Source organism: Trachypithecus francoisi, unplaced genomic scaffold (genome assembly GCF_009764315.1).
Source record: "Trachypithecus francoisi isolate TF-2019V2 unplaced genomic scaffold, Tfra_2.0 Lachesis_group20, whole genome shotgun sequence".
NCBI classification, from domain to species: Eukaryota; Metazoa; Chordata; class Mammalia; order Primates; family Cercopithecidae; genus Trachypithecus; species Trachypithecus francoisi.
Genome location: NW_022681466.1, coordinates 39,627,734 through 39,640,195, shown reverse-complemented (window position 1 = coordinate 39,640,195; position 12,462 = coordinate 39,627,734). Strand labels below are relative to the sequence as shown.

The 12,462-nt window shown below is 44.1% G+C and overlaps 1 protein-coding gene and 2 pseudogenes across 5 annotated transcripts in view; 2 read left to right on the top strand and 1 right to left on the bottom strand.

Moving 5' to 3' along the window:
* PITPNC1 (phosphatidylinositol transfer protein cytoplasmic 1) overlaps nucleotides 1–12,462 on the top strand; it is a 327,211-nt gene that overhangs the window by 74,505 nt on the left and 240,244 nt on the right. The window lies entirely within an intron of this gene.
* LOC117067389 lies at nucleotides 5,318–6,179 on the bottom strand (annotated as a pseudogene). The gene has a single exon (XR_004430721.1). The product of XR_004430721.1 is annotated as a 60S ribosomal protein L22-like (transcript).
* Nucleotides 10,579–11,522, top strand: LOC117067388 (annotated as a pseudogene). Its single transcript, XR_004430720.1, has one exon. The product of XR_004430720.1 is annotated as a 40S ribosomal protein S2-like (transcript).

Sequence of the window (12,462 nt, the reverse complement as noted above, 5' to 3'; positions counted from 1 at the left end):
AGTCCAAACATCATAATGGGGTCTGATTTTCTGTAACATAAGTTTACTAATGAGAAGAATTGAATTATTTGAGGGAGGAAAACATTTTGCTTATTTGGAAGTTCAGAGTTAATGTGTCCTGTCATCGTGGTAGAAATGTGGCCTCATTCTTCTACAAAGCTTCTCTGATACGCAGTGGTCTTCCCTCCTGAGAATTCACCAGAATGTACTGACTTGATTTGTCCTCATAATGTTGGGGAACTTTTCACATGGGGGAAGCACATTAAGAGTACAGGCTCAGGCTGGGCGCGGTGGCTCACGCCTGTCATCCCAGCACTTTGGGAGGCCAAGGTGGGCGGATTGCCTGAGGTCAGGAGTTCGAGACCAGCCTAGCCAACATGGCGAAACCCCATCTCTACTAAAAATACAAAAAGGACCTGGGTCTGGTGGCGGGCGCCTGTAATCCCAGCTACTTGGGAGGCTGAGGCAGGAGAATTGCTTGAACGCGGGAGGCAGAGGTTGCAGTGAGCCGAGATAGTGCCACTGCACTCCAGTCTAGGACACAGAGCAAGACTCCGTCTCAAAAAAAAAAAACCCCAAAAAAGAGTACAGGCTGTAGGGTAAGACTCTGGGGTCTGAATTCCAGCTCAAAAACTTATTAACTATGAGATCTTTCACTACTTACATAACTCATCTAAAAGCTTTGGTTTCCTCATCTATAAAATGAGTAATAGTACCTATTTCACAGAGTTGCTGTAAAGATTAAACACAAAGATTTAGAATGACATATTGTACATTTTATTCTCCTTTTGATGTTTTTTTTCAACCATTTAAAAATGTAAAACCATTCTTAAGTCATGGGCAGTATGAAAATGGGTGGCAGGCAGCATTTAGCCTGCAGGATATAGTTTGCGGACTCTGCATTAGAGTATGAACTTGAATTATTGCCGTTTACTTTAGAAACGATGATTGCTTTTTTCTTAATTACAAAGCACCATATGTTCACTGCAGAAAACTTGGAAAACACAAAAAGCACAATAAAACAAAAGTCATTCAGAATCTCCACCATCCAGAGATGTTTCATGAGTAGTATGTTGCTCCATAGCCTTCCAGACAATTGTGTACATAATACACATATTTTATTATTTTTTATTTTCCTTTTTTTTTTTTTTGAGTCAGGGTCTCACTGTGTCACCCAGGCTGGAGTGCACTGGTGCGATCACAGCTCACTGCAGCCTCCACCTCCAGGGCTCAAGCAATCCTCCCACTTCAGCCCCCTGAGTAACTGGGATTACAGGTGCATACCACCACACCTGGCCGATTTTTATTATTTTTTGTAGAGATGGGGTCTTGCTGTGTTGCCCAGGCTGAACTTGAACTCCTGAACTCAAGTGATCCTCCTGCTTTGACTTTCCAAAGTGCTGGGATAACAGGTGGAAGCTTCTGTACCCAGCCTACACGTATTTTAAAGTAAAACCCAAGCCCATACAAGGCATACTGCTTTGTATCTTTTTCACCTATCAATATACTATGCTTGTCATTAATATTCTTCTATAACCTGAATTTTAATGACTGTGTACTATTTTGTCATACTAATGTGTTAAAATTTACTAAAGCAATTTCCAACAACATTAACGTTGTTTTGAATTTTTCACCATTAGACTGAACTCAGCAACATACATGCTTATACACATCTCTTGATTCATTCCTCAGGATAAATTACAAAATTTAATCACTGGGTTACAGGGTATCTACATTTTATTTATTTCTTTTTTTTTTTTTTGAGACAGAGTCTCGCTCTGGAGTGCAGTGGTGCGATCTCGGCTCACTTCAACCTCTGACTCCTGGGTTCAAACGATTCTCCTGCCTCAGTGCCAGAGTAGCTGAGGTTACCGGTGCCCACCACCATGCCCAGCTAATTTTTTTTTTTTTTTTGTATTTTTAGTAGAGATGGGTTTTCGCCATGCTGGCCAGACTGGTGTCGAACTGCTGACCTCAAGTGATCCACCCGCCTCGGCCTTCCAAAGTGCTGGGATTAAAGATGTGAGCCACCGCTCCCAGCTGGGTGTCTACATTTTTAAAACTTTGATGTATCTTGCAAAGTTGTCTCCTAGGAAAGTTCTATAGCTAGTCACTCCCAGATGATGTATGCAGCATTGTTGTTTACAATGCTCTTCTTATATTTTTACTTGGTTACTGGGTTTGTGAACTTAAAAAATTAAAACATTTTTATTTTAAAAACAATTCAAATATACTAAACATGTACAGATAATAATGAAATTCACACTTATATACCCACCAGAGAGATTAAATCGGTATTAACATTTTGCTGTATTTACATTTGTTACTTTTAAAAAGCACATTCCAGATTCAAAAACAAGTCTATTATTATCATACCATTTTATAGGTGAGGAAACTGGCTCAAAAACTTTAAGTAACTTGTCTAACTGTTAAGAACCAGTAAGTGGGCTGTAAAGAACCAGTCGATCCTAATGATGCTTTTGCCTTAGGCTTCCAGTCTTCTTCCCCTTTTGGTCAGTTTCTGTCTGGTACGTGTTTTCTAATGCCTTTACTTTTAACTTTTCTATGTTGTTGTATTTTAGATGTGCCTCTTGTAAATAGCTTATAGCTAAATTAAGAAAAAAATCTCGAGTCTGGGTTTTTTAACCAGCTATTAATAACCTGTTTTTTAACCAGCTATTTCAGTCTGTTTGCATTTATAGCAATTGTTGACTTTTTTTTGTCTTATTTCATGTTTTCTATTTCCCATACTTTTTCTCTGCTTTCTTTTTCTCCTTTCCTGTCTCCTACTGAATTGAGTTTTACCAACTCCTCTTTTTCTCTCTACTAGCTTTGTTATCCTAAAAATATGCAATGTGTATACTTAAATAGCAGTCAGAAATTACCCTATCACCTCCCCCATCCAGTTTTTAAAAATTTAGTGTTTTAATTTCTCTCTTTTTTGGTATTTTATTGTATTTTGTGTTTTATTCACTGTTATTTTTGTTTTGTGCAGCCCAAACTGTATATATTTTTATTTACTAGTGTCTTTATTTGCCCTTGTTTCTAAGTACTCTTCTATGCGCACATTTTATTTTCTGAAAATATATACTTTAGTGCATTTTAGTAAGAGCCTGTGAATGTACTTAGTTCTTGTTGGAAAATGTCTTTCTTTGTCCTCATCTTGCAGTGACTCTCTTTAAGCTGAGTATAGAATCTCGCCTCAACCCTCTGATGATCTGTTTCATTTGTCTTCTCAACTTTTTTTTTTCCCTCATCTGTTTTCTCAGCTTCTCAACTCTCTTTTTTCTTATTTATTTGGAAATGGGGTCTCACTATGTTGGCCAGGCTGGAGTGCAGTGGCCACTACTGATCAGCACTGGAGTTTTTTGACTTGGACCATCATTTCACCTCTTCTTAGGCAGCCTGGTGGTCCCCTGACCCTGGGAGGTCACCATATTGATGCCAAACTTAGTGTGGATACCTGTTTGGCATAGTGCACTACAGCCCAGACCTCCTAAGCTGAAACGATCCTCCCTCCTCAGCCTCTGAAGTATCTGGGACTATAGTCTTGTGCTGCCAAACCCTGCTCACCTCTCATTTGTTACTGAGAAGTCTTCTGTCTGATTGCTCTTTCTTTGTAGGTACTCTGCCATCTCTCTCTAGCTGTTCTTTTTTTTTTTTTTTGAGACGGAGTCTTGCTCGTCACCCAGGCTGGAGTGCAGTGGTGCAATCTCGGCTCACTGCAAGCTCCACCTCCCGAGTTCACACCATTCTCCTGCCTCAGCCTCCCGAGTAGCTGGGACTACAGGTGCCCGCCACCATGCCTGGCTAATTTTTTTTGTATTTTTAGTAGAGACGGGGTTTCACCGTGTTAGCCAGGATGGTCTTGATCTCCTGACCTCGTAATCCGCCCGCCTCGGCCTCCCAAATTGCTTGGATTACAGGCGTGAGCCACCGCGCCCGGCTATCTGGCTGTTCTTTAAGGCTTCCTCTTTGTCTTTGATATTCTGGAGCCTCAGTCCTGTGTGTATTGATTTATTTTTATTTATTCTGCTTAGAACTTGGTATTCTTTACATGGAGGATTCATGACTTTTAAAATTCTGGTAAGTCCTTAACTATTATCTTTTAAAATATTGCTTCTTCTTCATTGTGGCAGCCATAAAATCATGCTGCTCAGTTGTCTTGCTGGGGGAAGCATAGTTGACTGAGCCCCAGAGGCCACATCTCAGATTCACTCACGCTTCTACTGGGCTGCTCCCAGCTGATGGCAGAATATGACAGGGGTACCAGTGCTGGCCCATTGCTGCAGGAGGCAGGATCCTTTCATGGATGACATTGGTTCCCGGACTCCCCATCAGTGTGACCAAAACTTTGTTACAACTGCGTCTCACTCTGAGTCTCTTCCTATCCAGTACTCCTTTCATCTCTCTCCATACCTACACCACGGTCTGAAGGCTCTCCCTGCCTCCTCCTGCTTCCTCCTCTTTTTCCTTCGCAGGTGTTTTTCCCAACATGTCCTCTTAGCATCTGCTTCTTGGAGGACCCAAACTAACACTGTATCTCTGTTTTCATCATCTGGATCTTGTATTACATGCATATGGACCTTCTCATTGTATTCTCTATGCCCTTAGTTATTCTTTTATGCCTCATTGACCTCTCTAATGCTCTTTGGGTAATTTCCTCTGATCTGTCTTCCTTTTTACTGAATTATGTCTTCATTTCTGTCTAATTTACTATTTAATCTATCTATTGTGTTTAAAAATTATTTATTTCCAGAAGTACCATTTGGCTTGTTTTCACATCTGACTCTTACTTTTTTCCTAGAATATTTTTTCTCGGGGTTTTGGTTTCTCATTTTCTGTCTTTAATAGTCTAAAGCACGCTTATATTGTACTCTCTCTTTCAAGTTGTAGTTTTATTTTTCCAAGTTCCCTGGAGTTCTAATAATCTTGTTTGTTGTATTTGCTGTTTTCTGCTTATGCTGTATTCTAATTTTTAATTTTCCTCTAAACCTTTAGTGGGGATTATTTTTTTTCCATGGGAATCTTACATGGTCTGATAGTGAGGCTCCTTCAGAACAATTTGCATTGCTTCTTCTAGAGATCCTGGGAGTGTCACTGCCTTATTTCTGCCTATTTCCTACTTTAGACGTCCTGGATCACCCTGCTTAAGGCTCAGGTTTGGAATATCCATTTTTCAGGGGAGAGGTTTTTTTCACTTAGAACCCAAGAACATAAAATTGTTCTCCTGACCCCTGTACCAGGGGATGTTTCTGCCTAGTCTTTCCTTTCACTGGGGAAGTATTTCTTTGAAGATCCTAACTCTCTTTGGGGCTTTTTTTTTTTTTTTTTTGGCCCAGAAACCCGCATTTTATTGACACTGTCATTTTCCCACAGAGAATCTTAGAAAGATGTCACGTTTTCTTTTAATGAACGAGAGGAGCCCACTTGTATCCCTGAATCATTGTTTGAGAAAAGCAACAAGATACAACTGACAGTCACACGTTTTAAAATCAAACAGTCGCTACCTTCAGCCTACACCTCCACACCGGCATCTGCCTCCCCAATGGCTGTCAGTTCCGTAAAGTCACCCTCTCCTTCTACTCTGGTATTACCACGAGAATTGAAATTTTTAAGCAGAAAAAAATAAGTCAAGTTACAAATAAGTGAGTGGCGAACCAAGAGAAGCCCTTTGACTATGATTTCCAATTTTCTGTTCAATCCACACTGCAGAGATACAAGGATAAACCACCATTTTGGTTCCCAAGTTTTATTCAAGAACTCATACAAAATATTCCGGATAAATAAAATTTAATCCTTATCTTCCTCCTCTTCTTCGTCCTGGTTAATCTGGAAGTAACGTAATTCGTAACTCTCTTTGCTGTTAGCAACTGCGCGCAACCAGTCACGTAGATTATTCTTCTTCAAATATTTTTTGGTGAGATATTTCAAATACCTTTTGGAGAAAGGCACCTCAGATGTCACGGTGATCTTGCTCTTGCTCCTTTCGATGGTCACCACCCCTCCACCAAGGTTCCCAGTTTTTCCGTTCACTTTGATCCTTTCTTGCAAAAACTGCTCAAAATTGGCAGCATCCATGATTCCATCTTCTACAGGGTGGGTGCAATCAAGAGTGAACTTCAGAACCTGCTTCTTTTTTTGCCCTCCTTCGCCACAAGTTTATTCACTGGAGCCATGGCCGCAGCGGAGTTAGAAAGGCTTTTTTTTTTTTTTTGAGAAGGAGTTTTGCTTTTGTCGCCCAGGCTGGAGTGCGATGGCTTGATCTTGGCTCACTGCATCCTCTGCCTGCCAGGTTCAAGCGATTCTCCTGCCTCAGCCTCCCGAGTAGCTGGGATTATAGGCGTGTGCCACCACGCCCAACTAATTTTGTATTTTTAGTAGAGAAGGGGTTTCACCATGATGGCCAGGCTGGTCTTGAACTCCTCACCTCAGGTGATCCATCCGCCTAGGCCTCCCAAAGTGTTGGGATTACAGGCGTGAGCCACGGCGCCCGGCCTCCTTGGGGTTTTAGTTCCAGCTCTCTGTTTCATGGTGACTCACGGTTTCACCTCCTTTGTCCACTTGGGTTTTAAATTGTAAGTCTGTAAGTTACTAGAACAGTCCCAAAATCAGCTCACACACTTTCACTCTGTTTTCCCCTTTCTTCCTGGGGTTATATGTTATCCAGTATTCCTAGGTGTTTGTGGTGGGAGATTCTGCCCCTATGTTATCTTAATTTGTCGCCCTATTTCTGAACCAGGAATCCCATTTACCACATTGAGTTCTGGACATCAAGGTTCTCAGGGCATCCGTTTCTAAGCCGTGTCATTAGTGAAGCCCACAAACTTATCCATGATCAGAAAAGCAAAGATTTTGAAATCTTGTCAAGATGGTAGGTATGTTGTATGTCCTAAGGGGTTTGGAAAAAAAGCTACCTTTATTTTCCAACCCATGGTAACTTCATTGGTAAATCCGGACAGCTCTATAAGATTTTTACAAATGGAACTAGCAGCTTAGAAAACAAAAAATAATAATTACTTTATCATCACAATTATTCCTTTTACTGCGTCAGCCCAGTAACAGAGCTCTTCTATGTCTCTCCTTTCTTTCTCCCAACTTTCCCAACATCCTTCTCAATTTGTCCTTTGTCAACAGGGCAGAAAAGGGGTTGAAGTGATGTATGGGTATAATCCACTGTGCACTGCTAAAAAGATAAACTTAAATGAAGTGATTTATTACCTGTGGCAGGTATTCTGCACCCAGAATTGTCTGTCAAAGTGAGTGCTCATTGATTTTCCATACCTTCCCTGTCAGCCCCTGGATTGCCATTGTTCCTTAGAGGTGGCTAAGCAGTTTAAGGCATCAGGCTGTTCTCCCAGCACGGGCACTCAGTCCGCTGCAGGGTTTAGCCTTCATCTGTGTTCCAGGGCTCGGAACTCCCTAATTGACCCCTTGCTGCAGGAGGCAGGATCCTTTCGTGGACAGCATTGGCTCCCAGACTCCCCATCAGTGTGACCAAAATTTTCTCTTTTTTTTTTTTTTGAGACAGAGTCTCGCTCTGTCGCCCAGGCTGGAGAGCAGTGGCCTGATCTCGGGTCACTGCAACCTCTGTCTCCCGGGCTCAAGCAATTCTCCTGCCTCAGCCTCCCAAGTAACTGGGATGTGCCACCACGCCTGGCTAATTTTTGTATTTTTAGTAGAGATGGGGTTTCACCATGTTGGCCAGGCTGGTCTCAAACTCCTGACCTCAGGTGATCCACCCTCTTCGGCCTCCCAAAGTGCTGGGATTACAGGCGTGAGCCACTGCTCCCGGCCCTTTCTTTCTTTCTTTCCTTTTTTGTTGAGACAGAGTCTGGCTCTGTTACCCAGGCTGGAATGCAGTGGCGTGACCTTGGCTCACTGCAACCTCCTCCTCCCAGATTCAAGCGATTCTCTTGCCTCAGCCTCAGTAGCTGGGATTACAGGCACGCACCACCATGCCTGGCTAATTTTTATATTTTTAGTAGAGATGAGGTTTCACCATGTTGACCAGGCTGGTCTTGAACTCCTGACCTCAGGTGATCCACCCTACTCAGCTTCCAAAGTGCTGGGATTGTACAGGCGTGAGCCACCGCGCCTGGCCAGTGTGACCAAAACTTTCTTGCAGCTGTGTCTCACTCTGAGTCTCTTCCTACCCAGTACTCCTTTCTTCTCTCTCCATCACACCTAGGCCATGGTCTGAAGGTTCTCCCTGCCTCCTCCTGCTTCTTCTCCTGCTGCCATCCACACTCACTGTGTCCATGATCAGATTCCACTGGTACTTCAGATTTCTCAAATGAGAAGTAAAACATATTCTATAAGTTTTGAAAATGATTCTATAATTGCTTCTGGAATCTTCCTACTGGAAGTCAAATAGATAATAGGTCCCCACAGAACAGCACGGGACAATAGTACAGCTTTGGGGGCGGTGCCCCGGGGAAATCTGGTCTGTGTTGGATGAAAGATACTAAGCATCCGGTGTGAACTCATGAAGCAGGGAGTCTCCTTCCCTTAAGAGGGCCACATACGGCCGGGCCCGGTGGCGCACGCCTATAATCTCAGCACTTTGGGAGACCGTGGCGGGAGGATCACGAGGTCAGGAGATCGAGACCATCCTGGCTAACACGGTGAAACCCCGTCTCTACTAAAAATACAAAAAATTAGCCGGGTGTGGTGGCGGCGCCTGTAGTCCCAGCTACTCGGGAGGCTGAGCCAGGAGAATGGCGTGAACCCGGAAGGCGGAGCTTGCAGTGAGCGGAGATCGGGCTTCTGCACTCCAGCCTGGGCGACAGAGCGAGACTCTGTCTCAAAAAAAAAAAAAAAAAAAAAGAGAGAGAGAACCATATACGTATCACACAGGATGTGTCTTTCTTGTTTTTCTCCAAACCCATCCCGTTATATTGGGGGGTGATGAAGTTTTTCCAGCAACCACAGTGCAGCCTGGGGAATCAGAATCAGTGTCATTGAGCCTCAGCAACACCCAGATATCCAAGAGATTGTCTTAAAGAATCTTAGAACTGTAGGCTGGCTGTGGTGGCTCACACCTGTAATTCCAAAACTCTGGGAGGCGAAGAGAATCGCTTGAGAGCAGGTGTTCAAGGGGGTGGCTCAAGGGCAGAAGTCCAAGACTGCAGTGAGCTGTGACTGCACCACTGCACTCCAGCCTGGGTGACTGAGCGAGACCCTGTCTCTAAACAAAAACAAAAACAAAAAAACTTAGATTTTTGAACCTTAGATCATTTAATCTAGGGTTCTAACTTGATAGGCAAGGAATCCGAAGCCTGGAATATTAGAAGACTTGCTCAGGGTCGCAGAACTATGGAGCTCCACAGCCAGCATTACCACCTGGGTTCCTGGACTTCCTGCTCATCCCTGTTTCTGGAAGGGCTTCTGCTCCAGCTCTCCGTGGGTAATGTCCCATTTGCTTTCACAACATGCCTCTTGAATTTAAAGAAAGCAGTGCTGGTTGGTGGCTGTCTTAGTTGCAGTTTATTTGCTTGGTCCTTTGAACAGGAAGAGAGTTATGTTTATTATGGGTTGGGAGGAATGAACTTGCCTACACCTTTTCTTTTTTCTTTTCTTTTCTTTTTCTCTTTCTTTCTTTCTTTCTTTCTTTTTCTTTCTTCTTCTTTTTTTTTGAGACAGGATCTCACTGTATCGCCCAGGCTGGAGTGCAGTGGCGTGATCTCAGCTCACTACAACCTCTGCCTCCCGGGTTCAAGCAATTCTCCTGCCTCAGCCTCCTGAGTAGCTGGGATTACAGGCACCCACTACCATGTCCAGCTAATTTTTGTATTTTCAGTATTGACAGGGTTTCACTATGTTGGCCAGGCTGGTCTCAAACTCTTGACCTCAGGTGATCCATCTGCCTCAGCCTCCCAAAGTGCTGGGATTCTAGGCGTGAGCCACTTTTTCTATTTTCTATTTTCTAAAAGCTACACTTTTTTCTTTTTTCTATTGTGTGCCTAAGACATGGTCATCGAGACAAAAATATCACCTAGTAGGCACTTCACCAGTATACATCATGCTAGAAAACAGACTGCTTTCATACAAATGAGGTGGAGCGAGGAAAATTATTTACATAAAGATTATTTCACAATTGGATTTTTTTTTTTTTTTTTTTTTTTTGAGATGGAGTTTCTCTCTTGTTGCCCGTGCTGGAGTGCAATGGCATGATCTCGGCTCACTGCAACCTCCGCCTCCTGGGTTCAAGCAATTCTCCTGCCTCAGCCTCCTGAGTAGCTGGGATTACAGGCAAGGGCCACTAAGCCCGGCTAATTTTGTATTTTTAGTAGAGACGGGGTTTCTCCATGTTGGTTAGGTTGGTCTCAAACTTCCGACCTCAGGTGAGCCACCATGCCCGGCAACAATTGGAAATTTTTTAAAAACAAAGACTATTTAGCTTGAGCTCAACTAAAGACTTCAGTTTGCATATTATAGACAAATACATAAATTGTGTTTATATAGACTGTGTACATACATAATTATATACTGATGAGATGTAGCATTTGTATTTTTTAAAACCACAAACATCCTGTAGTAATTCAGACTTACAAATACTTCTGCATAGCTTCTTCTCCGAGAAAACACCAAATGGCGGATGACGCCGGTGCGGAGGGGGGCCCGGAGGCCCTGGTGGCCCTGGGACGGGGAACCGCGGTGGCTTCCGCGGAGGTTTCGGCAGTGGCATCCGGGGCCGGGGTCGCGGCCGTGGACGGGGTCGAGGCCCAGGCCGCGGAGCTCGCGGAGGCAAGGCCGAGGATAAGGAGTGGATGCCCGTCACCAAGCTGGGCCGCTTGGTCAAGGACATGAAGATCAAGTCCCTGGAGGAGATCTACCTCTTCTCTCTGCCCATTAAGGAATCTGAGATCATTGACTTTTCTTTGGGGGCCTCTCTCAAAGACGAGGTTTTGAAGATTATGCTGGTGCAGAAGCAGACCCGTGCTGGCCGGCACACCAGGTTCAAGGCGTTTGTTGCTATCGGAGACTACAATGGCCATGTCGGCCTGGGTGTTAAGTGCTCCAAGGAGGTGGCCACCGCCATCCGTGGGGCCATCATCCTGGCCAAACTCTCCATTGTCCCAGTGCGCAGAGGCTACTGGGGGAACAAGATCGGCAAGCCCCACACCGTCCCTTGCAAGGTGACAGGCCGCTGGGGCTCTGTTCTGGTGCGCCTCATCCCTGCACCCAGGGGCACTGGCATCGTCTCAGCGCCTGTGCCCAAGAAGCTGCTCATGATGGCTGGTATTGATGACTGCTACACCTCAGCCTGGGGCTGCACTGCCACCCTGGGCAACTTCGCCAAGGCCACCTTTGATGCCATCTCTAAGACCTACAGCTACCTGACCCCTGACCTCTGGAAGGAGACTGTGTTTACCAAGTCTCCCTATCAGGAATTCACTGACCACCTTGTCAAGACCCACACCAGAGTCTCCGTGCAGCGGACCCAGGCTCCAGCTCTGGCTACAACATAGGCTTTTTATACAAGAAAAATAAAGTGAATTAAGCCCGTTACAAAAAAACAAATACTTCTGCCTAGCGAGTAACAATTTATAATAGCTAAACAGGAATGAATATGGATAGTGTTTCTCTCTTTGTGCCTCTGATTGGTGGGTAGGGGGGATTGAAAGCCTTATTTTGATCCGTTTTTTTAAATTTATGTGCATTATTGATTAATCACTTAATTGAATTGGTGGGATATATTTTCATATATGCATTTGTGGCCATATTGATTCAGCTTTCTCTGAGCCCAAATTACCAGTTCTTACAAGTGAAACAGGATGTCTTCTCCGTGTTGCAATCATTTTATACTTCACATAGTACGTTGAAAGTCTGAGGTAGCAAATTCAGCTTCGAGAAGTCCTTGGCTTGGGGTCAAGGAGCATTGCTGATATCAGGAGAAGCTGCCTGAATGTGAATTCGGTGGTAAAAATGAAAAGATATTTTATGTGTTCGGCTAGGCACAGTGCCTCACACCTGTAATCCCAGCACTTTGAGAGGCTGAGGTGGGCAGATCGCTTGAGCTCAGGAGTTTGAGAATGGCTCTGTGGGCAACATGGCAAAACCGTATCTCTACAAAAAAATACAAAAATTAGCTGGGCATCGTGGTGCACATCTGTGGTCCTGGCTACTTGGGAGGCTGAGGTGGGAGGATCGTTTTAGCCTGAAAGGTGGAGGCTGCACTGAGCTGTGATTGCACCACTGCACTCTAGTGTGGATGACAGAGTGAGACCCCATCTCAAAAAATAAAAAAAAAAAAAAGAACCAGGTGTGGTGGCTCATGCTTGTAATCCCACACTTTGGGAGGCCAAGGTGGGCAGATCACTTGAGGTCAAGAGTTTGAGACCAGTCTGGCCAACACAGTGAAACCCCATCTCTACTAAAAATACAAAATTAGCCAGGTATGGTGGCTCGTGCCTGTAATCCCAGCTATTCTGGAGGCTGAGGCAGGAGAATCGCTTG